Raw genomic sequence first — 27,717 nt, 5'->3', positions numbered from 1 at the left:
CTGCGTGCAACCCCCTGTGAGCCCCAAGCTCCCCCCTTGTCACATTACCCAGTAACCTCCGGGCACTGAGCCCCCTGTGTGCAACCCCCTGTGAGCCCCAAGCTCCCCCCTTGTCACATTACAGCCACTGGGCACTGAGCCCCCTGTGTGCAACCCCCTGTGAGCCCCAAGCTCCCCCCTTGTCACATTACAGCCACTGGGCACTGAGCCCCCTGCGTGCAACCCCCCTGTGAGCCCCAAGCTCCCCCCTTGTCACATTACAGCCACTGGGCACTGAGCCCCCTGCGTGCAACCCCCTGTGAGCCCCAAGCTCCCCCCTTGTCACATTACCCAGTAACCTCCGGGCACTGAGCCCCCTGTGTGCAACCCCCCTGTGAGCCCCAAGCTCCCCCCTTGTCACATTACCCAGTAACCTCCAGGCACTGAGCCCCCTGTGTGCAACCCCCTGTGAGCCCCCAAGCTCCCCCCTTGTCACATTACCCAGTAACCTCCGGGCACTGAGCCCCCTGTGTGCAACCCCCCCCGTGAGCCCCAAGCTCCCCCCTTGTCACATTACAGCCACTGGGCACTGAGCCCCCTGCGTGCAACCCCCTGTGAGCCCCAAGCTCCCCCCTTGTCACATTACAGCCACTGGGCACTGAGCCCCCTGCGTGCAACCCCCTGTGAGCCCCAAGCTCCCCCCTTGTCACATTACCCAGTAACCTCCAGGCACTGAGCCCCCTGTGTGCAACCCCCTGTGAGCCCCCAAGCTCCCCCCTTGTCACATTACCCAGTAACCTCCGGGCACTGAGCCCCCTGTGTGCAACCCCCCCCGTGAGCCCCAAGCTCCCCCCTTGTCACATTACAGCCACTGGGCACTGAGCCCCCTGCGTGCAACCCCCTGTGAGCCCCAAGCTCCCCCCTTGTCACATTACAGCCACTGGGCACTGAGCCCCCTGTGTGCAACCCCCTGTGAGCCCCAAGCTCCCCCCTTGTCACATTACAGCCACTGGGCACTGAGCCCCCTGTGTGCAACCCCCTGTGAGCCCCCAAGCTCCCCCCTTGTCACATTACCCAGTAACCTCCGGGCACTGAGCCCCCTGTGTGCAACCCCCCCTGTGAGCCCCAAGCTCCCCCCTTGTCACATTACCCAGTAACCTGCGGGCACTGAGCCCCCTGTGTGCAACCCCCCTGTGAGCCCCAAGCTCCCCCCTTGTCACATTACCCAGTAACCTCCGGGCACTGAGCCCCCTGTGTGCAACCCCCCTGTGAGCCCCAAGCTCCCCCCTTGTCACATTACCCAGTAACCTCCAGGAACTGAGCCCCCTGTGTGCAACCCCCCTGTGAGCCCCCAAGCTCCCCCCTTGTCACATTACCCAGTAACCTCCAGGCACTGAGCCCCCTGTGTGCAACCCCCCTGTGAGCCCCAAGCTCCCCCCTTGTCACATTACCCAGTAACCTCCAGGCACTGAGCCCCCTGTGTGCAACCCCCCTGTGAGCCCCAAGCTCCCCCCTTGTCACATTACAGCCACTGGGCACTGAGCCCCCTGTGTGCAACCCCCTGTGAGCCCCAAGCTCCCCCCTTGTCACATTACCCAGTAACCTCCAGGCACTGAGCCCCCTGCGTGCAACCCCCCTGTGAGCCCCAAGCTCCCCCCTTGTCACATTACCCAGTAACCTCCGGGCACTGAGCCCCCTGTGTGCAACCCCCCTGTGAGCCCCAAGCTCCCCCCTTGTCACATTACAGCCACTGGGCACTGAGCCCCCTGCGTGCAACCCCCCTGTGAGCCCCAAGCTCCCCCCTTGTCACATTACCCAGTAACCTCCAGGCACTGAGCCCCCTGTGTGCAACCCCCTGTGAGCCCCAAGCTCCCCCCTTGTCACATTACCCAGTAACCTCCGGGCACTGAGCCCCCTGCGTGCAACCCCCTGTGAGCCCCAAGCTCCCCCCTTGTCACATTACCCAGTAACCTCCGGGCACTGAGCCCCCTGTGTGCAACCCCCTGTGAGCCCCAAGCTCCCCCCTTGTCACATTACCCAGTAACCTCCGGGCACTGAGCCCCCTGTGTGCAACCCCCCTGTGAGCCCCCAAGCTCCCCCCTTGTCACATTACCCAGTAACCTCCAGGCACTGAGCCCCCTGCGTGCAACCCCCTGTGAGCCCCAAGCTCCCCCCTTGTCACATTACCCAGTAACCTCCGGGCACTGAGCCCCCTGCGTGCAACCCCCCTGTGAGCCCCAAGCTCCCCCCTTGTCACATTACCCAGTAACCTCCAGGCACTGAGCCCCCTGCGTGCAACCCCCCTGTGAGCCCCAAGCTCCCCCCTTGTCACATTACAGCCACTGGGCACTGAGCCCCCTGTGTGCAACCCCCCTGTGAGCCCCAAGCTCCCCCCTTGTCACATTACCCAGTAACCTCCGGGCACTGAGCCCCCTGCGTGCAACCCCCCTGTGAGCCCCCAAGCTCCCCCCTTGTCACATTACCCAGTAACCTCCGGGCACTGAGCCCCCTGTGTGCAACCCCCTGTGAGCCCCAAGCTCCCCCCTTGTCACATTACCCAGTAACCTCCAGGCACTGAGCCCCCTGTGTGCAACCCCCCTGTGAGCCCCAAGCTCCCCCCTTGTCACATTACCCAGTAACCTCCGGGCACTGAGCCCCCTGCGTGCAACCCCCCCGTGAGCCCCAAGCTCCCCCCTTGTCACATTACCCAGTAACCTGCGGGCACTGAGCCCCCTGTGTGCAACCCCCCCGTGAGCCCCAAGCTCCCCCCTTGTCACATTACAGCCACTGGGCACTGAGCCCCCTGCGTGCAACCCCCCTGTGAGCCCCAAGCTCCCCCCTTGTCACATTACAGCCACTGGGCACTGAGCCCCCTGCGTGCAACCCCCCTGTGAGCCCCAAGCTCCCCCCTTGTCACATTACAGCCACTGGGCACTGAGCCCCCTGCGTGCAACCCCCTGTGAGCCCCAAGCTCCCCCCTTGTCACATTACAGCCACTGGGCACTGAGCCCCCTGTGTGCAACCCCCCCGTGAGCCCCAAGCTCCCCCCTTGTCACATTACAGCCACTGGGCACTGAGCCCCCTGTGTGCAACCCCCCTGTGAGCCCCAAGCTCCCCCCTTGTCACATTACCCAGTAACCTCCGGGCACTGAGCCCCCCCACACACAGCTCCCCGACCCCCCGGCACCCCACGTCCTCACCCCCAGCTGCACAGTCCTTGGTGCAGGCTGTAGCCAGGGTGCAATGAAGTGCAGCTGTAACGCAGGCCTCTGGAGCACCCCCGCCCTTGGGACAGGCAGAGGGGAGACGCGGGACTGAAGACAAAGGGAGGAACCTTCAGCGCCCTTGGGGCATCCTCGGCCCTGTGGGAGCTGGGAGCCTGTCCCACCGGCCAGTGCCCTGCCCAGGCCTGGCCCGGGCCCTGCAGCGGACGCCAGGGATGCATGTGCAGGAGAGGCCATTCCCTGCCGCTGGCGCCTCCAACGACTGGGCCCACGTCGCTGTCCACGCAGCAGCATGGGCCGCCCCGTCTGTGGGGCTGACGTCGGGAGACGGATGTGGCCCGGGCTCAGATTGTCATATACCAAAACGGGGCGTGCACCCCGAGAGCCCAGCGGAGCTTGGCCCGGCCCTCTCACCGGCCCAGCTGCACCCACGAGACAGCGGTTACACCACCCATCTCCACGGCCACAGCCCAGTCAAGTGGGTCACGGAGGAGCCAGAAGCCCCAGGGCAGGGCCACAGGCCGTGGCAAGCTCTGCACCATGCTGGGGACCCTGCCGATGGCCCCGCTGGGCCCAAGGGGCTATGCCAGGGCAGGCTGGGCACAGACTGCTCCCACGGCCTCAGGCCCGCCGTGGCTCAGCCCAGGACTGCATGCCACCACCCCCCCGGCCAGGCGCATTCGCTAGGGAGCCTCACGGCCTGGCCCAGGTCCGTGGCCCTCTCCCAGGGCTCTTGGAAAGCGCCCCCAACTCTCGGCAGCAACCGGAGCACTGGTGTCATCCGGCCGCCAGCCTGCATTCCGGCAGCTCCACGGGGGCAGGCGCACGGCTCGGGACATGCCAAGGGAGCCCAGGAGTCCCCAGCGGTAACCACTAGGCAGTACAGCCTCTTGCTGTGCAAAGCCCTTTGCCAGCAGGCCGAGGGCCGGCAAGTCAGGTCATTGAGAGCGAACGTTCGTTCCCAGGGGTCTCAGCCTCTGGCCCGGAACGAGTAACGACCGCGCTCGCTGCTCAGCACAGGCCTGCGCCTCCTCGGCCGCCAGCCGCTCGCCGCTGGCCATGCGCTTCCCGGCCTCGGCAGGTGTCCAACAGCGCAGGGGGGCGCAGGGCCGCCAGGCTGAGGCAGGGGCAGAGGCAGGGGGGGCGCGGGGCCGCCAGGCTGAGGCAGGGGCAGAGGCAGGGGGGGCGCGGGGCCGCCAGGCTGAGGCAGGGGCAGAGGCAGGGGGGGGCGCGGGGCCGCCAGGCTGAGGCAGGGGCAGGGGCAGGGGGGCGCGGGGCCACCAGGCTGAGGCTGAGGGCAGGGGGGGCGCGGGGACGCCAGGCTGAGGCTGAGGCGGGGGGCAGGGGGGGCGTGGGGACGCCAGGCTGAGGCAGAGGCAGGGGGCAGGGGGGGTGCGGGGCCGCCAAGCTGAGGCAGGGGCAGGGGGGGGCGCGGGGCCGCCAGGCTGAGGCAGGGGCAGGGGGGGCACGGGGCCGCCAGGCTGAGGCAGAGGCGGGGGGCAGGGGGGGCGCGGGGACGCCAGGCTGAGTCTGAGACGGGGGGCGGGGGGGGCGCGGGGCCGCCAGGCTGAGGCAGGGGCAGGGGGGGCACGGGGCCGCCAGGCTGAGGCAGGGGCAGGGGGGGCACGGGGCCGCCAGGCTGAGGCAGAGGCGGGGGGCAGGGGGGGGCGCGGGGCCGCCAGGTTGAATCTGAGACGGGGGGCAGGAGGGGCGCGGGGCGCCAGGCTGAGGCAGGGGGGTAGGGGGGGCGCGGGGCCGCCAGGCTGAGGCAGAGGCGGGGGGCAGGGGGGGCGCGGGGGCGCCAGGCTGAGGCAGGGGGGCGAGGGGGGGCGCGGGGCCGCCAGGCTGAGGCAGGGGGGCGGGGGGGGCACGGGGCCGCCAGGCTGAGGCAGAGGCGGGGGACAGGGGGGGCGCGGGGCCGCCAGGCTGAGGCAGAGGCGGGGGGCAGGGGAGGCGCGGGGCCGCCAGGCTGAGGCGGGGGGGTAGGGGGGGCGCAGGGCCGCCAGGCTGAGGCGGGGGGGTAGGGGGGGCGCGGGGCCGCCAGGCTGAGGCGGAGGGCAGGGGGGGCGCGGGGCCGCCAGGCTGAGGCGGGGGGGTAGGGGGGGCGCAGGGCCGCCAGGCTGAGGCTGAGGCGGGGGGCAGGGGGGGCGCGGGGCCGCCAGGCTGAGGCGGGGGGGTAGGGGGGGCGCAGGGCCGCCAGGCTGAGGCGGGGGGGTAGGGGGGGCGCAGGGCCGCCAGGCTGAGGCTGAGGCGGGGGGCAGGGGGGCGCGGGGCCGCCAGGCTGAGGCTGAGGCAGAGGGCAGGGGGCGCGCGGGGGCCGCCAGGCTGAGGCTGAGGCGGGGGGCAGGGGGGGCGCGGGGCCGCCAGGCTGAGGCTGAGGCAGAGGGCAGGGGGGGCGCGGGGCCGCCAGGCTGAGGCTGAGGCGGGGGGCAGGGGGGGCGCGGGGCCGCCAGGCTGAGGCTGAGGCGGGGGGCAGGGGGGGGCGCGGGGCCGCCAGGCTGAGGCTGAGGCAGAGGGCAGGGGGGGCGCGGGGCCGCCAGGCTGAGGCTGAGGCGGGGGGCAGGGGGGGCGCGGGGCTGCCAGGCTGAGGCAGAGGCGGGGGGCAGGGGGGGCGCGGGGCCGCCAGGCTGAGGCAGAGGCGGGGGGCAGGGGGGGCGCGGGGCCGCCAGGCTGAGGCTGAGGCAGAGGGCAGGGGGGGCGCGGGGGCGCCAGGCTGAGGCAGGGGGGCGAGGGGGGGCGCGGGGCCGCCAGGCTGAGGCAGGGGGGCAGGGGGGGCACGGGGCCGCCAGGCTGAGGCAGAGGCGGGGGACAGGGGGGGCGCGGGGCCGCCAGGCTGAGGCAGAGGCGGGGGGCAGGGGGGGCGCGGGGCCGCCAGGCTGAGGCGGGGGGGTAGGGGGGGCGCAGGGCCGCCAGGCTGAGGCGGGGGGGTGGGGGGGGCGCGGGGCCGCCAGGCTGAGGCGGAGGGCAGGGGGGGCGCGGGGCCGCCAGGCTGAGGCGGGGGGGGTAGGGGGGGCGCGGGGCCGCCAGGCTGAGGCGGGGGGGGTAGGGGGGGCGCAGGGCCGCCAGGCTGAGGCGGGGGGGTAGGGGGGGCGCAGGGCCGCCAGGCTGAGGCTGAGGCGGGGGGCAGGGGGGCGCGGGGCCGCCAGGCTGAGGCTGAGGCAGAGGGCAGGGGGCGCGCGGGGCCGCCAGGCTGAGGCTGAGGCGGGGGGCAGGGGGGGCGCGGGGGCCGCCAGGCTGAGGCTGAGGCAGAGGGCAGGGGGGGCGCGGGGCCGCCAGGCTGAGGCTGAGGCGGGGGGCAGGGGGGGCGCGGGGCCGCCAGGCTGAGGCTGAGGCGGGGGGCAGGGGGGGGCGCGGGGCCGCCAGGCTGAGGCTGAGGCAGAGGGCAGGGGGGGCGCGGGGCCGCCAGGCTGAGGCTGAGGCGGGGGGCAGGGGGGGCGCGGGGCTGCCAGGCTGAGGCAGAGGCGGGGGGCAGGGGGGGCGCGGGGCCGCCAGGCTGAGGCAGAGGCGGGGGGCAGGGGGGGCGCGGGGCCGCCAGGCTGAGGCTGAGGCAGAGGGCAGGGGGGGGCGCGGGGCCGCCAGGCTGAGGCGGGGGGCAGGGGGGGGCGCGGGGCCGCCAGGCTGAGGCGGGGGGCAGGGGGGGCGCGGGGCTGCCAGGCTGAGGCTGAGGCGGGGGGCAGGGGGGGCGCGGGGCCGCCAGGCTGAGGCGGGGGGCAGGGGGGGCGCGGGGCTGCCAGGCTGAGGCTGAGGCGGGGGGCAGGGGGGGGCGCGGGGCCGCCAGGCTGAGGCGGGGGGCAGGGGGGGCGCGGGGCTGCCAGGCTGAGGCGGGGGGCAGGGGGGGCGCGGGGCTGCCAGGCTGAGGCAGAGGCGGGGGGCTCCTGCTTGTCCGTGGTTGGCTCCCAGCTGCTGTGGCGTAGGGGCTGGGCAGGTGTCCAAGGCCTTGCAAATCAATGGGATTAGGCAGCCTCCTGCCATTCGTGCCTCTGGAACTCTCGGCGTGCCCATCTGGGAGACAAGGCGCGAGACTCCGGAGCCGTGGGGAGTTCCCGGCTCTGCACTACGGAGCCAGTCCAGGGCAGCTGCGAGAGGAAGGGCGTGTGCGCCCCTGGGACGGGTCCCTGGCCAGAGGGGATTCCCGGCCCTCCCACGGGGGAGGGGGAGCGATGCCCCCGGAGCCATCTCCGTGACTCCCCTCCCGCCCACTGTGCCGGCTCAGCAGAGAGCCACACGCGCCGAGGGTGCCGGAGCACAACCAGCTAAGGAATGAAAAAAATCTTTCATCTCAAAGGTTCCATTTGTCCTACTTCCTCCCGGCTCCAGCAATTAGCGTGAAGGGAGCCATCGCTGCTAATTGAGCAGCAGCCATCGGGGCAACAATTAGGCCTTTTGACAAGAGAGGGACCGAGCCCAGGCTGAGGATGCTAGCGCCTGGTTTCTATGGCGATAGAACGTCCCTCCCTCCGCTCCAGCCACGCAAAGGCGGCCGATGTCGATTTCTCCCTGATTAATGATTTAATGAAAATAAAGAAAATTCTTCTTTAAAAAAATCAATGGGCCGCAATGTTGCGCGGCGCCACTGGCTGCCGGAGAATCGATGTCCTTCCAGGCCTGGGAGCGCGGTGAAATCTATTACCGCACCGTGCCAAGGACGGCAGGCAGCCCTGCTGCTTGGTAATTAGGCAGCGGGCTCGCACAGGGAAACGTGAGGGCTATATTCAGCGCGCTGATCAAAGGAGCTGCCCATCAAAGAGCTCTCACATTGGCATCTCCAGAAAAGTTTCCCTCCAACGTCGCGACTCTCCCCTCCCCCGCCCGTACCTCTCGCTCATTAGCACTTTTAATTATTCCGAGTGTTCCCGTGCAGCGAGGGAGCGCGTGCTGGGGAGCCCGCCCCACGCCTGGTGTGCCGCACGGAGGCAATGGGCCCGCCCAGGCTGTGGGGGCAGGGCCTTGTCCAGGGGTGACGTGTGGGGGCGGCCGTGCTGGAGAAGGGCCCACGGCGAAGGGGCCCTGCAGCCGGGCTGGGGAGCTGCCCTTCCCCTGCCGTGGCACGTGGCACGTGGCCTTGTCAGGCGGCCTGGCAGGGTCGTGCAGCGAAGCTGTCTCAATCCGGCAGTGTCCCTGCCGCACACTGGCCTGGGGGGAACGCAGCCACAGCTGCCTCCCAGGCACGTGCAGCCATCGCCTCCCCGCAACCCCCCTCCCCAGTGACCCAGCAGGTGGGAGGGGTCCCCAGCACCAGCCGCTGAGCTTAGCTCCGATCAGGGACAGACTCCAGTGCCGGTCGCTGGGAGCGGGCGAGCGCCCACCTGGAGCAGGGAATCCCACGGCCAGCTGGTGCTGTGGCATGAGGCTCCGTGTCCTGCCCAGTCACCTCCCGCTTCCCTAGAGCTGCCACCCACGGCACTAACGGGGTGTGAATCTAACGACGTCTCCCCCGACAGCCCCGCTCCCAGCCCGTCCCATCCCTCGGCTGGCTTCCCCTCGCAGGCCGGCTCTGGCCGTGCCGCTCTCACGTGGCCCCTCTGTGGCCTCACACGCCTTTTCCTGGGCAAAATCCCGGGGCAGGCAGCCGAGGCGCTGAGCCGTGCCTAACCCGCGCCCATCTGCAACCATCAGCAACAGCTGTTCTCTGCCACGTGCCGCGCTGGCGGCCGGGCCGGGCGTCGGGCAGCCCCTCTCCGTGCACAGATCTTGCTGAGTCCACGCGAGCGGCGCTGGCTCCGCATTGCACTCTGCTGCCCATCTGTTCGATATTCCCAACAAGCCCATCAGGCTTTTTGCTGGCAAAACCGCTTTCTTGCTCAGGCCAGAGAACGCTGCTGGGGCGGGCGGGCGGGGCGGCCTTGCGAGGGGCCAGCGGGACCACGCAGCTCAATTCACCCTTCCCTGTGCAGAGTCATCAAAAGCAAACCTGCCAGAGCCGAGCAAAGCGAAGCATCTGCAGAGCCGGGAGCTCAGGGCCGAGGGGCGGCCGGACCCAGGCCACCCAGCGCCTTGCAGCTCGCCACGCTGCTTCCTGCCACTGCCAAGCCGCTCTCCCAGGCACGGGCCTGGGACTTTCCCTCCCCACGCTGGGCAGTTCCCATGGCAACAGGGGGCTTACTCCTACCCCCAGGCTGGGAGTAGTTCCCATGGCAACAGGGGGCTTACTCCTACCCCCAGGCCGGGCGTAGTTCCCATGGCAACAGGGGGCGTACTCCTATCCCCAGGCTGGGGGGTAATTCCCATGGCAACAGGGGGCTTACTCCTATCCCCAGGCTGGGGGGTAGTTCCCATGGCAACAGGGGGCTTACTACCATCCCCAGGCTAGGCAGTTGCCATGGCAACAGGGGGCTTACTACTATCCCAGGCTGGGAGTAGTTCCCATGGCAACAGGGGGCTTACTACCATCCCCAGGCTAGGGGTAGTTCCCATAACGACAGGGTGTTTAATCCCATCCCCAGCTAGGTAGTTCCCATGGCAACAGGGTGTTTAATTCCATCCCCACACTGCAGTTCTCATGGCAACCGGGTGTTTAATCCCAACCCCACGCTGGGCAGTTCCCATAGCGACAGGGCCTCCCCCATTTCACCCCGGGGCCCTCCCAGCAAAGGGCTGCTCCCCTTCCCATGGGGCATTTCCCTCCCAGCGTCAGGCAGCGGCTGAACTCGGGGGGTGGAGGGAACAGGAGGCCTAGGCTGGGCTCTGGAGGGCTCCCCCAGAACAGCCGAGTTTTGGGCATGCGCCTCCGCTTGTGAATGGCAGCCCAGGGCTTCGTCCTTTCCTCCAGGGGCTGGGCCCGGCCAGCTCCCACCCTGGGCTCCTGGAAAGCGTGAGGCCCAGCGACCTCTCGGCAGGCCTGGGCCGCGGCTCAGGAGCCCCCGTCCCTGTAACGTCAGGCTCAGGAAGCCCCCACCCCACAGACCGGGGCAGGCGGCAGGGAGCGGAGACGTCCCCGCTCGGGGGGGGGCAAAGTGGGACGTTTTCAAGGACGACGTTTTAATCGAGATGCCGTTGGCCCCAAGCCTGGGAGAGACCCCCGCCCAGGCCCTGGGGGCCACTGCCCCACATCGGGCAGCGCAAGGCCTCCCCCCGCAGGCAGGCAGCCTGGTCACGGGGCTGAAGGCAGGCAGGGCTTGGGCCCCTCAAAATGTTCTCCACACAGAACGGGGGTTTTCTGGCCAGCCCGGGTCCGGGTTCAGGCCCAGGCACGATCTCGACTCGCCATTTCACAAGGCAGCCAAGCCGCAGGCTGTTGGGAGCCACCACCCACGCGGGCAGCTCCTGAGCCCTTCCCTCCATCGCGGCCTTCTCCACGGCGTGGCTGGGAGCGGCCCAGGCCACGGACGAGGCTTTCACGCCCTCCGAGACAAACGTCTCTCCCTCCTCCGCCCGCCCTCGTGGGGCTCTGCTTCTCCGGGCCAGCCCGTCTGCCTGCGCCTCCCATGGCGCCGGTGCATGTCCCGCCACGTGCTGCCTGGCCCTGCTCCTGACAATGCAGTTCTGAGCCGCCTTTATTCTCGGCAACTGGCTTTGTTCGACTTTTGCCTCTTCCCGTCTGTTGTTCTCCCTCGCCCAGGTGCTCGTGTCTCAGGAACAAACACTCTATTTTGAGCAAGAACTGGCATTTTGGAAGCCTGCAGTCAGGCGCTCTGGCACGCTGCCTGCCCGCGCTCCAGCTGCACTGCTGGGGGGGCCCTGTGGGGGCGGGCTCCAGCAAGGGAGCGTGGCGCCGGGCTCCTTCCCCAAGACCCAGCTACCTCGTCCCCACCAGTGGCTCTCGAGCAAGGGCATTTCGCACTCAGAGCCCTGGGGCAGGCAGCTGTTTTGATTCCCAGCCTCTGAGCCCAGCCTGCCTCCGCTGCCAGTGCCGATTGGAGAAGAAATGGGGAGAAACGTGGGATTAGCCCCAGCAGTGTCCCCCAGCGCCAGGGGCCCGTATCCCTTGGCTTCCCCGCGTGCTGCCCGGATGGGTTCAGTGACTGCCCCAAGCACCTGTCTTTGCCCTTGAGCCGTGTTGCACTGGACCCGCCGGGAGGCCGCAGCCATTTCTCGCCCGCAGGGCACAAGCTGCCAGGACCCCTTAGCTGGGCAGGGACCCTCAAAGGGCCCCTGGAGGCGTTCCCGTGGCTGAAATTCCCCTGCTTCAGGGGTAGCGGGGGGCATAGTGCCTGGCCGGCCGGGTAACTGCACCAGGGCCATGTGCCCATGTCGGCAAGGGAGGCTGCCGGTTTGTGACTGAGTCCAGCAAGCACCCACAGGGAAAAGGAGCAGACACACAACATAAGGCACGCTCCACCCAGGCCGCAGCAGACGCGTGACCTACACCTATCCGGAGAGGGGACAGGAACGTGGGGTGTGACTAGGGCTGCCAGATGGTTTCAACAAAAATCCCGGACACACCTGACGTTCCACCACAATCGACATTCCATCCGATTTCGAAAATCCCGGACACTTCTATTGTCTCATTTCTATTTTCCCCATTTGTTTCCCGAAGAGAAAGCTCAAATACTGGACTGTCCGGTTCCAAACCGGGCCCTGGCCACCCTAGGCCTGCCCAGCGACAATACGGACCACACAAAGCAACTCTGGGCGCTGGAGCAGTTTGAGTAGTGGAGGCGCCGTGAGCCATTGGACCAAGCTGGACACCCCAGAGATGGTGGAAACCCTTCGGCCCAGGCCCGCACACTCAGATCCTGCCTCAGAAACAAACAGCCGTGACCACTCACCTCCAGATCTTGGGCCAAAGTTGCCAGCAGAGAAAGATGCGAAGCCCACAGGTCAAGGGATTGACTCCAGCCCCGGCCCCAAGCTCGGCTCCCCGCTTCCTGGCCTGCTCTGCAGTGGCCGCGGCTGCTGGCTCTGCCCCAGCCGGGCTCGGCTGCCAGTGGCAGGCCCCTATTCTGCCGGCTGCTCGGCTCTGGATTGGCTGGCTCCAATTCGATCCCGTTCGGCGTCTGGGCCCCCAGGCCTGGAATGGAACATCCCCCGGCTGGAGACCCTGCCCGGGTGCTTTGTCTGGTCAGCGCAGCGGCTGGCAGGCTGATCCAGGCAACGCAAGAGCTGCCTTGTGGCCAGGCTTTCGGCATCAGCTCTGCCTAAAGAGAACGGCCTGGACACGACTGGCCCTTCCTCCCTCGGCCGCCCCCGGGGCTGCGGCCGGCAGGGCTCCGCTTCTACCGCCCAGGCCAGAAGGGCCCACGGGGACCGGCCACTGGGCCCCCAGCACAGCACCGGCCAGAGACCGTCCCGGAGCAGCTCTCTCCGAAACAGCCAATCTGCTGCCCCCAAGGGGGGGGTGACAGAGCGTTCGCCCTGCACTGGCCCTTTAAGAGCAAACCCTGGCCCCAAGCAGGGTCTGGGAGTTTGGCCCCAGCTGAGGCCATGTTAGATGATTGGGGCCCAGCTGGGAACCATATAAAATGATGGGCTGCTGCTCCTGTGCGGGGAGGCAATGAGAATGAGAGCCGGAGCCGGAGCCGCAGCCGCTCTGGCCAAACAAAACCCCAGACTGCTGGGCCTGAAGAACGGCCCGCTGAGGAAACCACCACCCCCGGAAGGGGGCTCAGAGCCTGCTGTGGGCACTGCCGGAGGGAAGTACCCTGACACCGGAAGGAGCTGATTCCGTGGACGGACTGCCGGGGGTGCCACGGTGGTTAGTGGACCCCCTCACGGGGTCACCGGGCCCTCCCCCAGCCAGAGGTGGCTCCCCGCCGGCCAGGCCGGGCAGGGCAGGGCAGGGCAGGGCGAGAGCTGGCGTTCGCGCAGCACAGGCTGGTCAGCCCGGGGAGAGGGGCCCAGCCCCAGAGCCAGACCCGCCCTCTCGGCGTCACCGGACCACAGGGGGCAAGCGGGAGTGACCAGAGCCGGTCTTAGGGGCGGGCGAGCCGGGCGGCTGCCCGGGGCCACCAATCGGTTCGGACCGGCCCTGGGCATGACGGGCGTGTTGCGCACCAGGTAGGCACTCGCGCCCAGGTGGCTGGTTTCCCAGGCTGTGCTGGGCGGCTCTGTAGCAAGAGGACCCCTGCCAGCGGCGTGTCCCCGCCCGCGTGCTCAGCCAGCGCCGGTCTCGCGCCCGCTCGCTGGCTGATGGTGTTTTTCTGAATCAGTCTTTATTCTGCCCGTCGCGTGGGCAGGCACGAGTGACCGGCGCGCTCCCGGCGCAAGGATGCCCAGCTCCCCGCTTGCAGCCTCCCAGCCTGCCGATTGCACGGCGCATGCCCGCGGTGTCGACGGCTGCTCCCTCCTTTGCGTGTTTGCGCTGAGGCGCTTCCCCGGCCTGCTGGAGGGACGCAGGCGCCCAGCTCGGCCTCTCTGGGCCAAAGCTTCACCATGGAGACACTGGCCCAGGCAGCTATTCCCTAGGGCCGGCCGCAGGGAGAGTCTGGACAGTAGGGGCTTGGCCTCCCCCCTTGCAGCCTCACCAGGCCAGTCCTGTCGGACGTGGGGTGGCCAAGTCCCCGTCTGATGGAGAGGTCTCAGGGCCAGCGGGTGCCCGAGGCAGGGGCGGGGGCTGGCTCCTCCATGCACCAGCCACATGCTAGAGAGAGGCACCAGGGCGGGCTGGCTTTTGATGCTGCATTAACAGAGCGGAGGCGCCCCAGGCCAGCCTGGAGTATCCCAGGGGTGGGAGCCTGGGTCCCCCCTGACTGCCCAGCTCAGCTCTGCCTAGCACTCGATTTTCATCCGGGAAGGGGCGGAGCTGACTGCCCAACCCCGCCCACCGATAGAGGGGGGCAGGTCCATTGGGGTCTCGGTCCTTCCTGCTGCCTCTCCAGAGCAGGGAGGGCAGGCCCGGGCTGCTAACGGCCCTCACCGGGCTCTCTGCCTACCGACTCCGCCAGCCGGGGCGAACGAGGACACTCACCCCCTTCGTCACACAGGCAGCTTGCGCACACGCTTGTGCACGTGTCAGGGGGTGCGTGTGCCCGCACGTGGGCACGAGGGTGCCAATATGTGCATGCGGGGCTGGGTTCCACCCTGGGCTGAGTGTGTTTAACAGTCAGAATAACACTGCTGATAAATATTTAAGCAACCCGTTGAATATTTGAAGAGTTAAATGATTTTAATGGCTGCTAAGCGTGGCAGCTGGTGGGGGCAGGGCTGTGCCGGCACACCAGGGAGCTGCGCGGGGCCCACGCTCGGCAGGGACTCGGCAGGGCCCAGACCCAGTTCCTGTGAATGGATGGGGAGCCAGGGAGGAGCCTGCCCCTGCCCTACCTCTGCAGCAGCCCCACCCCCGGGCTGGCCTGCTGGGAGGGTCCTGGGCGGGCCCAGGGAGTGTGCCCCATGCCACAGCTCCGCGCGCCCATCTCCCTGCTGCTCCGAGCCTGGGGCCCAGCATGACAAGAGCATGGGCAGGTGCCCGCTGCGGGACCCCACAGCCAACATGAGCTCCCCACTCTCCCTCCGCACCCCAGGCATGTGCCCACCCGCCCTGCCCTGGCGGCTTGGCTCCCATGTGGGCCGGGCTGGCTAGGGAAGGCCACGTTGAGCTGAGCTGGGCCAGGGCAGCTAGGGGAGGCCACGATGGGCCAGTCTGGGCCGTGCCGTGCCGAGCCAGCTAGGGGAGGCCACGCTGGGCCGGGCCGGGCCGTTCCGGGCCGGCTAGGGGAGGCCACGCTGGGCCGGGCCGGGCCGTTCCGGGCCGGCTAGGGGAGGCCACGCTGGGCCGGGCCGGGCCGGCTAGGGGAGGCCACGCTGGGCCGGGCTGGGCCGTTCCGGGCCGGCTAGGGGAGGCCACGCTGGGCCGGGCTGGGCCGTTCCGGGCCGGCTAGGGGAGGCCACGCTGGGCAGGGCAGGGCAGGACTGGCTGGCGCGAGGCAGTGGCAGGTTCCCTATTGGTGGGTAATGGAGCTGGGTGTCTGCCACAGACCATCTGTTCCTGCGCGCAACTCGGGCAGCCCTGGCCGGAGGGGAGCCAGGCCACACGCCCTCTGCTTCTCGTCCTCACTCAAGCAGCCTGGCTGGTACCAGCCCCCCGTGCCGGCCTGGCATCGGCAGGGCCCTGCCCACCAGCCCAGCCCAGCCCAGCCCCCGCAGCACATGCTGCCCTCGCCAAGCTGTCGCCGGGCACTGCGGAGACACTGCCCCTCCCCCCTTGTGTCCGTGGCTCAGCCCGGTGGTCGTGGGCTCTCCCTGGGGCAGGGGAATGGTGCTCCAGGCCCAGCTCCGCAGGGGGGGGTCCAAGTGCCCAGCATCCCCCCCGCCATGTGCTGGGCCCTGCTGCACTTCCAATCCACTTTGGCACGGCCAGGCTGGGCAAGAGAGCCCGTCCGCGCCGCCCTCGCGGGCGAGAGAGCCCTGGCGCCCGTCCGTGCCGCCCTCGCGGGCGAGAGAGCCCTGGCGCCCGTCCGTGCCGCCCTCGCGGGCGAGAGAGCCCTGGCGCCCGTCCGTGCCGCCCTCGCGGGCAAGACGCCCTCTCTTCCCAGCCGTACTGTAAATCTTCCTGCCTAAGAGCGGGCAGTGCGGACGCTCTGCGGAAGAAAGGCCGTTCCTGTGCAAGAACCCGCCAGTGTGGACAGCCCTGGTGTGTTCTCCCGGCTCAGTGCAGGGCAGAATCCCCCATGGAGGCAGCAGCAGGACTCCATCTGTGCTCCCCCCCCTCAGCCTGGCGCCCCACCCCTCGGTGCCACCCAGCAGCAGCCGCTCTCTGCCAACCACCCACCCGCTGCTCACTTCACTTCTTCCCCAGCTACTCTATGAGCTGCCCTGTGGTCACTGAACACCCCAATGATTCCGCTCTGCAGCCGTCACCCACCTACCCCAGCAGGCTGAGCCCCCCGCGCTCTGGAACCACGTCCCCTGCTGCCCTGCAAGAGCTATTTCGTGGAGGGTGAGTCCCGCAGCCAGGCCAGGCCACGCACAGCGCAGCTGCCCTGATTCACACAGCAAGGGTAACAGCCCTTTATTACTCCAGCCCCAGTGACAAGGAGGCAGGGATCCTGCACCAGCCAGACGTCACCATCTGGGCATGCAATCCCGTCACGCCGAGCACCACGCAGGGTGGGTGTGTCCACGCACGAGATCAGCTCCTGACGTCCCCTTCCCAGCCCTGCAGTGGATGTCGGGAGAGCTCCTTCAGGCCCTGCTTCCAGAGCATTTATTGCCCCCATCTGCGCGGGACCGAGTCCTGGGCCAGCAGACATTCACCTCCTGAAGAATTATGTGTTAACCTCCCCGTCCAGGGTCTGAACTCTGCCCCACACCCAGCGGGGCCGGATGCCTGCTGTATGAAACTGTCATTGAACCAAAGAACACACACAGCCTTGCGCAGATACAAAATTTGTATCCGTATCCCCATCTGCAGCCACAAAAATGAGCCACGGATACCTGCATGCACAGCCACGGATGCAGCGACCCACGGATACCCGCATGCACAGCCACAGATGCAGAGACCCACGGATACCCGCATGCACAGCCACGGATGCAGCGACCCACGGATACCCGCATGCACAGCCACGGATGCAGCGACCCACGGATACCCGCATGCACAGCCACGGATGCAGCGACCCACGGATACCCGCATGCACAGCCACAGATGCAGAGACCCACAGATACCCACATGCACAGCCACAGATGCAGAGACCCACAGATACCCGCATGCACAGCCACGGATGCAGCGACCCACAGATTCCTGCATGCACAGCCACAGATGCAGAGACCCACAGATTCCCGCATGCACAGCCACAGATACAGAGACCCACAGATTCCCGCATGCACAGCCACAGATACAGAGACCCATGGACACTCGCATGCACAGTCACAGATTCAGAGACCCATGGATACCAACATGCACAGTCACGGGTGCACTGACCCACTAATACCCACATGCACAGCCACAGGGGAAGAGACCCACAGATATCCGCATGCACGGCCACAGATGCAGAGACCCGTGGATACTTGCATGCACAGCCACGGATACAGATACTCACAGATACCTGCATGTACCACCACGCATGTGGATACTCAGAGATACTCACATGCAAATACTCACGGATACTCGCATGCACGGCCACGGATGCAGAGACCCATGCACACCCTCTGGCCTGTGTGTGGAGACGTGTGAGAGCATCGGAGGAGCTCTGGGCTCAGGACACAGCCCCTCCCACTGCCCTGGGCCCCGCTATGGAGGCCCAGCCCCCCTCCCAGCTGGAGAGGAACTCGGGGCCTCTGAGGTAAAGGGGAGCAGCCGGAGCAAGGCCCCTGCCTGCAGACAAGATGAGGCACTTGGAATAGCACCAGGCGGAGCAGGCAGGGCCAGGCGCGGGGAGCGATGCCAGCAGCGGGCCTGCCAGGCTCCCCACTCCGGCCGGGAGAACACAGCCTGCTCCTCCGCTCACGCTGCCTCGGCTGCCTCTTCCCGCGCCAAAGGCCCTTTGTTAGCGCTGGGCTAGTGCGCCGCTGCCCCGGGGGCTGGAGCATGTGGCCCCCACAGCGAGCCGAGCGCGCGGTGATTAGCCCTGCCTCGCAGGCAGCGCTGTTAGCGTGCGGCAAGCCTGCTCCCATGCCAGCTAACGGGCTTTTCTTTATTAACTGTCACTCTGGTGGAGCGGGGGCTTCCCAGCTTCTGGGCACCAAGTTGTTTTCTCCTCCGCACAGGAGAGAATGAGGCACGGCTGCCCCCTGTCGGCCACGCGGCACCCTGCCTGGGCATGCCAGTCCCCCTTGCCAGGCCCTGCCAGCGGCCACAGCACCGCCTGCCTTTTCAAACCGCAGGGCTGTCTCCGCAGGGTGTGACGTGGCACTGGCTGCTCGCTGTGGCGCATAGCGCACCCCGAGCACAGTCAGAGCACACGCCGAGCGCACGCCAAGCGCACGCAGAGCTCACACCAAATGCATGCTAAGCGCCCACAGAGCTCATGCTGAGTGCAGTCAGAGCGCACACAGAGCTCACACTGAGTTCATGCAGAGCTCCCACTGAACGCACGCCAAGAACACACAGAGCGCACACAGAGTAAATGCTGAGTGCACTCAGAGCTCACACTGAGCACACCCTGAGCACACGCCAAGAGCACACCGAGCACACGCCGAGTGCAGTCAGAGCTCACACCGAGCGCACACCGAACAGACTCTGAGCACACACCAAGCGCAGTCAGAGCTCACACCGAGCGCACACCGAACAGACGCTGAGCGCACACCAAGCGCAGTCAGAGCTCACACCGAGCGCACACTGAATATACACCGAGCGCAGTCAGAGCTCCCGCCAAGGACACACCGAGCGCAGTCAGAGCTCACGCCGAGGACACACTGAGCGCACACCGAGCGCAGTCAGAGCTCACGCCGAGGACACACCGAGCGCACACCAAGCGCAGTCAGAGCTCATGCCGAGGACACACCAAGCGCACACCGAGCGCAGTCAGAGCGCACACCGAGCGCAGTCAGAGCTCACGCCGAGGACACACCGAGCGCACACCGAGCACAGTCAGCTCACGCCGAGGACACACCGAGCGCAGTCAGAGCGCACACCAAGCGCAGTGAGAGCTCACGCCGAGGACACACCGAGCGCACACCGAGCGCAGTCAGAGCGCACACCGAGCGCAGTCAGAGCTCACGCCGAGGACACACCGAGCGCACACCGAGCGCAGTCAGAGCGCACACCGAGCGCAGTCAGAGCTCACGCCGAGGACACACCGAGCGCACACCGAGCGCAGTCAGAGTGCACACCGAGCGCAGTGAGAGCTCACGCCGAGGACACACCGAGCGCACACCGAGCGCAGTCAGAGCGTACACCGAGCGCAGTCAGAGCTCACGCCGAGGACACACCGAGCGCACACGAGCGCAGTGAGAGCTCACGCCGAGGACACACCGAGCGCACACCGAGCGCAGTCAGAGCTCACACCGAGGACACACCGAGCGCAAACCGAGCGCAGTCAGAGCTCAGGCTGAGGACACACCGAGCGCACACCGAGCGCAGTCAGAGTGCACACCGAGCGCAGTGAGAGCTCACGCCGAGGACACACCGAGCGCAGTCAGAGTGCACACCGAGCACAGTCAGAGCTCACGCCGAGGACACACCGAGCGCAGTCAGAGCGCACACCGAGCACAATCAGAGCGCACGCCGAGCGCACGCCGAGCGCACACCGAGCTCACGCCGAGCGCACACCGAGCTCACACCGAGCGCAGTCAGAGCTCACACCGAGCGCAGTCAGAGCTCCCGCCGAGGACACATAGCTGGAAAAAGCAGGGGCGAGGGAAGTGGAGAGATTCTAGGCTACCCGGAGCAGGGGGCAAGGGCCAGATCCCATTGGGTGTCTGACCCTGCACTCCCTGCCCACTCGGCGCCTCCTGGCACCAGGCCCCATCTTTGCATGGCCCGGAGACGCGGCTGCCCTCAGCCCCCAGCCAGCCGGCTGCTCTGCCCTGGGCGCCGGCCGGTGAGCAGCGCCAGCACCGTGGGAACGGGCAGGAGGGGTCGCGCCACTGCTCAGGCTCAGCCGCAGGGTGGCCAATCCGCCGGGCTGTGCTTGGCACCTGAGGCACGGGGCTTCCTTGGCATGTAGGCAGGGATTAGGTGCCAGGCGGGAGCTGCCCACCCTCTGTGCCCGGCTCTGAATAAGGGGGGTTGGGGGCACACCTCTGCCCCTCCCCCCCATGCCCAGCCAGTGGGGTGTGGGAGGGGGTGCCCTGGGGGGGATGTACGTTTGTGGGGGATGGGTGGGGGTACCCGGGGCGATGTACGTTTGTGGGGGATGGGTAGGGGTGCCCTGGGGGGGTTGGTGATGCCCAGGGGAGGTGGAGTTGTAGGGGTGGGCAGTGGGTGGCAGTATGGGGGGGTGGCATGACCCCCAGCAGCGCTCGGCTCGGCCCTTTGGGCAGAGGTGGGCGGCGGGGGGGGCTCTCCCTGAGCTGCTGCCTCCGGGAGCCTGGGAAGCATTTCCCGCTTTGTCCGGATCAAGGATTCATGGGGTGCGGGAGGGCTGGGGAGCGTACGGGGTGCGGGAGAGGGCTGGGGTGCGGGAGAGGGCTGGGGTGCGTACGGGGTGTGGGAGAGGGCTGGGGTGTGTACGGGGTGCGGGAGAGGGCTGGGGTGCGGGAGAGGGCTGGGGTGTGTATGGGGTGCGGGAGAGGGCTGGGGTGCAGGAGAGGGCTGGGGTGCGTACGGGGTGCGGGAGAGGGCTGGGGTGCGGGAGAGGGCTGGGGTGTGTACGGGGTGCGGGAGAGGGCTGGGGTGTGTACGGGGTGTGGGAGGGCTGGGGTGCGGGAGAGGGCTGGGGTGTGTACGGGGTGCGGGAGAGGGCTGGGGTGCGGGAGAGGGCTGGGGTGTGTACGGGGTGCGGGAGGGCTGGGATGCGTACGGGGTGCGGGAGGGCTGGGGTGCGGGAGAGGGCTGGGGTGTGTACGGGGTGCGGGAGGGCTGGGGTGCGGGAGAGGGCTGGGGTGTGTATGGGGTGCGGGAGGGCTGGGGTGCGGGAGAGGGCTGGGATGCGTACGGGGTGCGGGAGGGCTGGGGTGCGGGAGAGGGCTGGGGTGTGTACGGGGTGCGGGAGAGGGCTGGGGTGTGTACGGGGTGCGGGAGGGCTGGGGTGCGGGAGAGGGCTGGGATGCGTACGGGGTGCGGGAGGGCTGGGGTGCGTACGGGGTGCGGGAGGGCTGGGGTGCGGGAGAGGGCTGGGGTGCGTACGGGGTGCGGGAGGGCTGGGGTGTGTACGGGGTGCGGGAGAGGGCTGGGGTGCGGGAGAGGGCTGGGATGCGTACGGGGTGCGGGAGGGCTGGGGTGCGGGAGAGGGCTGGGGTGTGTACGGGGTGCGGGAGAGGGCTGGGGTGTGTACGGGGTGCGGGAGGGCTGGGGTGCGGGAGAGGGCTGGGATGCGTACGGGGTGCGGGAGGGCTGGCGTGCGTACGGGGTGCGGGAGGGCTGGGGTGCGGGAGAGGGCTGGGGTGCGTACGGGGTGCGGGAGGGCTGGGGTGTGTACGGGGTGCGGGAGAGGGCTGGGGTGCGGGAGAGGGCTGGGGTGCGTATGGGGTGCGGGAGGGCTGGGGAGTGTACGGGGTGCGGGAGGGCTGGGGTGCGGGAGAGGGCTGGGGTGCGTACGGGGTGCGGGAGAGGGCTGGGGTGCGTATGGGGTGCGGGAGGGCTGGGGAGTGTACGGGGTGCGGGAGGGCTGGGGTGTGGGAGGGCTGGGGTGCGTACGGGGTGCACAGCTGGACCGGGGGGGCGCTGACGTCGGCGCAGGGCCGGAAGGGGACGGCGGCGCCGGTGCGGGGGAGGGAACGTACACCCTGACCGGCACGCAGGAGGCGGCGAAGGCGGCAGAGGGCTCCGAGCCGGGTGCAGACGCCAGGACCGGCGTGAGGGTGGCCAAGGGCCCCAAAGGACGCCGAAGCCGCGACCCAGGCAGGAGGCACACGGGGACCTGGCAGCGGGGGACGCGAGCCACCAGACCGGCTGGGACCTCACAACACTGACAACCAGGGGGACCCTCCCACGGGGAAGGACACGGGACAGAGACTCGGGCAGCGGCTGCGCCATCCCGGGGGCGAAGAGCCCGGAGACGGAGCGCGTAGGCCACGTGGGCGGGGCGGCCGGGAGCCCCTCCGCAAAGCCCCGAGCGGGTGGTGAGCGCGAGACCCTGCGACTCGCCGTTCGGGGGAGGGTCCTGGGAGCGGAGTGCGGGAGCACGTAGGCCGGGGGCCGGGAGGAGCGTCCGACGGGCGCGGACTCTATCTCAGGGCAGAGACTGGCGAGGCTGGAGCGGAGGGGTCCGTGCCGCGGACCTGAGGGGAGTGCACGGGCCCCTCCCGGCCCTGGGGCGAGGCCTAGAGCAAACTGGGAGCGGGGCGCCGTGAGTCCAACGCCAGTGTCCCCGCCCTCGCAACCCTGCGTGCTGGGGAATCGAGCCTTGACAAACGGGAGGGGGTGCAGTGGGGAGGGAGATAAAATGGGGGGGGTCAGACTGCCAAGAGAGGCAGGGAGTGAAGCAGGAAAGGGAGAAAAGGAGAAGAGAAGAGGGAGGGGAGGGGTGTCGGGAAGGAGTGGGGTATGTGTTTGCGTGGCTGCGTGTTGGCGCGTGCGTGTGAGCAGGGTATGTGTTTGCGTGGCTGCGTGTTGGCACGTGCGTGTGTGCGCCAGCAGGGTGTGTGTTTGCGTGGCTGCGTGTTGGCGCGTGTGTGCGCCAGCAGGGTATGTGTTTGCGTGGCTGCGTGTTGGCGCGTGTGTGCGCCAGCAGGGTATGTGTTTGCGTGGCTGCGTGTTGGCGCGTGTGTGTGCCAGCAGGGTATGTGTTTGCGTGGCTGCGTGTTGGCGCGCCCGTCTGTGTGTGTGTGTGTGTGTGTGCCAGCAGGGTATGTGTTTGCGTGGCTGCGTGTTGGCGCGTGCGTGTGCCAGCAGGGTATGTGTTTGCGTGGCTGCGTGTTGGCGCGTGTGTGCCAGCAGGGTGTGTGTTTGCGTGGCTGCGTGTTGGCGCGTGCGTGTGCCAGCAGGGTGTGTGTTTGCGTGGCTGCGTGTTGGCGCGCGTGTGCCAGCAGGGTGTGTGTTTGCGTGGCTGCGTGTTGGCGCGCGTGTGCCAGCAGGGTGTGTGTTTGCGTGGCTGCGTGTTGGCGCGCGTGTGCCAGCAGGGTGTGTGTTTGCGTGGCTGCGTGTTGGCGCATGTGTGTGTGTGCCAGCAGGGTATATGTTTGCGTGGCTGCGTGTTGGCGCGTGTGTGCCAGCAGGGTGTGTGTTTACGTGGCTGCGTGTTGGCGCGCGTGTGCCAGCAGGGTGTGTGTTTGCGTGGCTGCGTGTTGGCGCGCGTGTGCCAGCAGGGTGTGTGTTTGCGTGGCTGCGTGTTGGCGTGTGTGTGCCAGCAGGGTGTGTGTTTGCGTGGCTGCGTGTTGGCGCATGTGTGTGTGTGCCAGCAGGGTATGTGTTTGTGTGGCTGCGTGTTGGCGCGTGTGTGCCAGCAGGGTGTGTGTTTGCGTGGCTGCGTGTTGGCGCGTGTGTGCCAGCAGGGTGTGTGTTTGCGTGGCTGCGTGTTGGCGCGTGTGTGCCAGCAGGGTGTGTGTTTACGTGGCTGCGTGTTGGCGCGTGTGCCAGCAGGGTGTGTGTTTGCGTGGCTGCGTGTTGGCGCGTGTGCCTGCAGGGTGTGTGTTTGCGTGGATGCGTGTTGGCGCGTATGCCAGCAGGGTGTGTGTTTGCGTGTTGGCGCGTGTGCCAGCAGGGTGTGTGTTTACGTGGCTGCGTGTTGGCGCGTGTGCCAGCAGGGTGTGTGTTTGCGTGGCTGCGTGTTGGCGCGTGTGTGCCAGCAGGGTGTGTGTTTGCGTGGCTGCGTGTTGGCGCGTGTGTGCCAGCAGGGTGTGTGTTTACGTGGCTGCGTGTTGGCGCGTGTGCCAGCAGGGTGTGTGTTTGCGTGGCTGCGTGTTGGCGCGTGTGTGCCAGCAGGGTGTGTGTTTGCGTGGCTGCGTGTTGGCGCGTGTGTGCCAGCAGGGTGTGTGTTTACGTGGCTGCGTGTTGGCGCGTGTGCCAGCAGGGTGTGTGTTTGCGTGGCTGCGTGTTGGCGCGTGTGCCAGCAGGGTGTGTGTTTGCGTGGCTGCGTGTTGGCGCGTGTGTGTCTGGGGAGCAGGGTCAATCTGGCGCCTGTCGAGGCCGGGAGGGCGGGAGGGGCAGGCCGAGATCTCCTGCGTGATTTGCCTCCCCGGCGTCCCCGCTGCCGGGTCCCAGTGCCGTGGGGAGTGCTCAGACTGTGCTAAGGACCCCGGCTCCGCAGGGGCAGGGCCTGGCGCACACACAGCCGGGCTGGTGGCCCAGCCATTCCCTGCACAGGCCGGCACCTTGTGCCCAGAGACCCCCCCCCCGGGCGCTCTAGAGGCGGCTCTGAGCGGCTCCCCCAGGGCCGGGGCGTCCGTGTGGCTCCCCAGGCCGCCGGGCCCCGTTCGGCCTGCAGCGGGGGAAACCCAGGAGCCCCGCTAGCCCTACTCCTGTGCCGGCTGCCAGGCGTGGCCCAGGGCAGGCTGGGCCGGCTGCAGGGCTCAGGGGCCTGAGTGCCGGCCCGTGGCTCTTTGGCACGTGGCAGGCGCAGGCGGCAGAGGCGCTGAGGTGCCCTTGAGCTGCCCCTCGGCAGCAGGGGCTCCGGGAAGGGAGCTCGGCGGGTCAGAAGGGCCCTGCCTGGCCTGTGCGTGGGCGGCAGCTGCCTGCTCATGGAGCCCAGCTGACAAGCGCCCGCGTCTCCCTCCCTTGGCCTCCTGGCCCCGCAAGAGCAATTCCAGATCCTGCGGCTTGTGCTGTTGCTTGGGCTTCCTGCTCCGCTGCCCGCGCCCCGCGCTCCAGCGCCCACGGGCTTCTGCAGCTGAAGGCAGCGAGCGGGGCCAGGCCGGGCCAGCCCCCGGGCACGCCCCAGTCCCACCTGGCTCCCAGCTGGCCGGGGGCAGGCGCCTGACTCCACACTCCAGGGCCAGCTGAGCGGGCTGCAGGAGGGGCAGTGCCCTGAGCTGCCTGCAAACCGTGCGGAGCCTGGGCTGTGTGCACGAAGCAGGGCTGGCCAATGCCATCGGCGCGTGCGTCTGCGTCCCTTGCCGGGGGCCAGTGCCCATGAGCAGCGCCGGGGACGGGCTGCGTTCGCCTTCAGCTCCGTCCCAGACTGTGAGCCTGGCTCCGTAGGCATGTTCCTCCCAGCGATAAATGACAGAGACACCATCCTGTGTGTGCTGTGTGTACCGCGCTGTGTGTGTGCGTGTGCTGTGTGTACCGCGCTGTGCGCTGTGTGTGTGCATGTGCTGTGTGTACCACGCTGTGTGTGTGCGTGTGCTGTGTGTACCACGCTGTGCGCTGTGTGTGTGCGTGTCCTGTGTGTACCACGCTGTGTGTGTGTGTGTGCGTGTCCTGTGTGTACCACGCTGTGTGTGTGCGTGTGCTGTGTGCTGTGTGTACCGTGCTGTGTGCTGTGTGTACCACGCTGTGCGCTGTGTGTGTGCGTGTCCTGTGTGTACCACGCTGTGTGTGTGCGTGTGCTGTGTGCTGTGTGTACCACGCTGTGCGCTGTGTGTGTGCGTGTGCTGTGTGTACCGCGCTGTGCGCTGTGTGTGTGCGTGTCCTGTGTGTACCACGCTGTGCACTGTGTGTGCATGTGCTGTGCGTACCACGCTGTGCGCTGTGTGTATGCGTGTGCTGTGCGTACCACGCTGTGCGCTGTGTGTGTGCGTGTGCTGTGTGTACCACGCTGTGCGCTGTGTGTGTGCGTGTGCTGTGTGTGCGTGTGCTGTGCGTACCTCGCTGTGTGTGCGCATGTGCTGTACATGCCACGCTGTGTGTGTGCGTGTGCTGTGTGTACCACGCTGTGCGCTGTGTGTGCACGTGTGCTGTGTGTACCACGCTGTGCGCTGTGTGTGCGCGTGTGCTCTGTGTACCACGCTGTGTGTGCACGTGTGCTGTGCGTACCACGCTGTGCGCTGTGTGTGCGCGTGTGCTGTGTGTACCACGCTGTGTGTGCGCGTGTGCTGTGTGTACCGCGCTGTGCGCTGTGTGTGTGCGTGTGCACCGCGCTGTGCGCTGTGTGTGTGCGTGTGCTGTGTGTACCACGCTGTGCGCTGTGTGTGTGCATGTGCTGTGTGTACCACGCTGTGTGCTGTGTGTGTGTGCATGTGTGCGTGTGCTGTGTGTACCACGCTGTGCACTGTGTGTGTGCATGTGCTGTGTGTACCATGCTGTGTGTGTGCGTGTGCTGTGTGTACCACGCTGTGTGTGCGCGTGTGCTGTGTGTACCACGCTGTGCACTGTGTGTGTGCGTGTGCTGTGTGTACCATGCTGTGTGTGTGCGTGTGCTGTGTGTACCACGCTGTGTGTGCGCGTGTGCTGTGTGTACCACGCTGTGCGCTGTGTGCGCGTGTTGTGTGTACCACGCTGTGTGTGCGCGTGTGCTGTGTGTACCATGCTGTGCGCTGTGTGTGCAATTTGTACCATGCTGTGCGCTGTGTGTGTGCGTGTGCTGTGTGTACCACGCTGTGTGTGAGCATGTGCTGTGTGTACCACGCTGTGCGCTGTGTGTGTGCGTGTCCTGTGTGTACCACGCTGTGCGCTGTGTGTTTGCATGTGCTGTGTGTGCGTATGCTGTGTGTGTGCGTGTGCTGTGTGTACCATGCTGTGCGCTGTGTGTGTGCGTGTGCGTCTGCTGTGTGTACCACGCTGTGCGCTGTGTTTGTGCGTGTGTGCGTGTGCTGTGTGTACCACGCTATGCGCTGTGTGTGTGCGTGTGCTGTGTGTACCACGCTGTGTGCTGTGTGTGTGCGTGTGCTGTGTGTACCATGCTGTGTGTGCACGTGTGCTGTGTGTACCACGCTGTGCGCTGTGTGCACGTGTGCGCGTGTGCTGTGTGTACCACGCTGTGCGCTGTGTGTGCCCCTGTAGGGTGTGCGTGTGCGAGTGTGTGCACAGGCTGTAGGGGCGGGGGCTGTACTGGAGTCTCCCAGTTGCATGTGCACAGGGCAGGGCCGGGTCGAGCCCTTTGCCCCTGTAACTGCTCAGGCGGCTCTTGCTGGCAGCTGGAGGCGATGGGCTTTTTAAATGAACTTGGGGAGCAAGCACGTCAAGGGGGAGCTGTGGGAAGGGCGCGCGGGAACCAGGCGGGGGGCAGGGAGCTGGGCGGGGGCGCTGGGGTGTCCGGCCGGGGGGAAGGCGCACCAGGATCGAGGGGGGCAGGGAGCTGGGCAGGGGGGCTGGGGTGTCCGGCCGGGGGGAAGGACGCACCAGGGAGCGAGGGGGGCAGGGGTGTCCGGCCGGGGGGGAAGGGCGCACCAGGGATCGAGGGGGGCAGGGAGCTGGCCGGGGGGGGCTGGGGTGTCCGGCCGGGGGGGCAGGGCGCACCAGGGATCGAGGGGGGGCAGGGAGCTGGCCGGGGGGGCTGGGGTGTCCGGCCGGGGGGGAAGGGCGCACCAGGGATCGAGGGGGGCAGGGAGCTGGGCGGGGGGGCTGGGGTGTCCGGCCGGGGGGAAGGGCGCACCAGGGATCGAGGGGGGCAGGGAGCTGGGCGGGGGGGCTGGGGTGTCCGGCCGGGGGGGAAGGGCGCACCAGGGATCGAGGGGGGCAGGGAGCTGGGCGGGGGGGCTGGGGTGTCCGGCCGGGGGGGCAGGGCGCACCAGGGATCGAGGGGGGCAGGGAGCTGGCCGGGGGGGCTGGGGATCAGCGGGGGAAGGAGCTGTGGGGCTGTGGGGCACTGGCGGCCTCGTTTCAAAGGGGCTGTGCTCCATGGAGCCAGGGCGCTGCCGCTTTGAAGTCCCCCCTCTTGCCCCCGTTGCTGCCTCAGTCTGATAGAGGCAGCAGGGAGGGGAACGGACCAGTCGACTCGTCCCGCATGCGTAGTCCAGAGCGGCACCCACCGAGAGCCAGCACACGCGTGTACCTCTGTGCCCCGCGCACACACACACAGAGACACGCACATCCTGCGTGCTGTGCAGATACCCCGACACCCCCATGTACTGCACAAATACCCCGCCCACCCACATGCCCCGGTCCAGAGCAGCATCCTGCCAAGAGACATGTGTGTATCCCTGTGCTACACAAATACACACACTCCCCTGTGTGCCGCACAAATACACACAGACACGCGCGCTCCCCTCTGTGCCGCAC

At 68.2% G+C, this 27,717-nt stretch overlaps 1 protein-coding gene across 1 annotated transcript in view; it reads left to right on the top strand.

Moving 5' to 3' along the window:
- LOC142818686 (START domain-containing protein 10-like) overlaps nt 1-27,717 on the top strand; it is a 175,853-nt gene that overhangs the window by 80,540 nt on the left and 67,596 nt on the right. The window lies entirely within an intron of this gene.

The sequence above is a fragment of the Pelodiscus sinensis genome, chromosome 17 (assembly GCF_049634645.1).
Source record: "Pelodiscus sinensis isolate JC-2024 chromosome 17, ASM4963464v1, whole genome shotgun sequence".
NCBI lineage: Eukaryota > Metazoa > Chordata > Testudines > Trionychidae > Pelodiscus > Pelodiscus sinensis.
The sequence above is the reverse complement of the archived record's forward strand: the minus strand, read 5'-3'. Positions and strand labels throughout refer to the sequence as shown.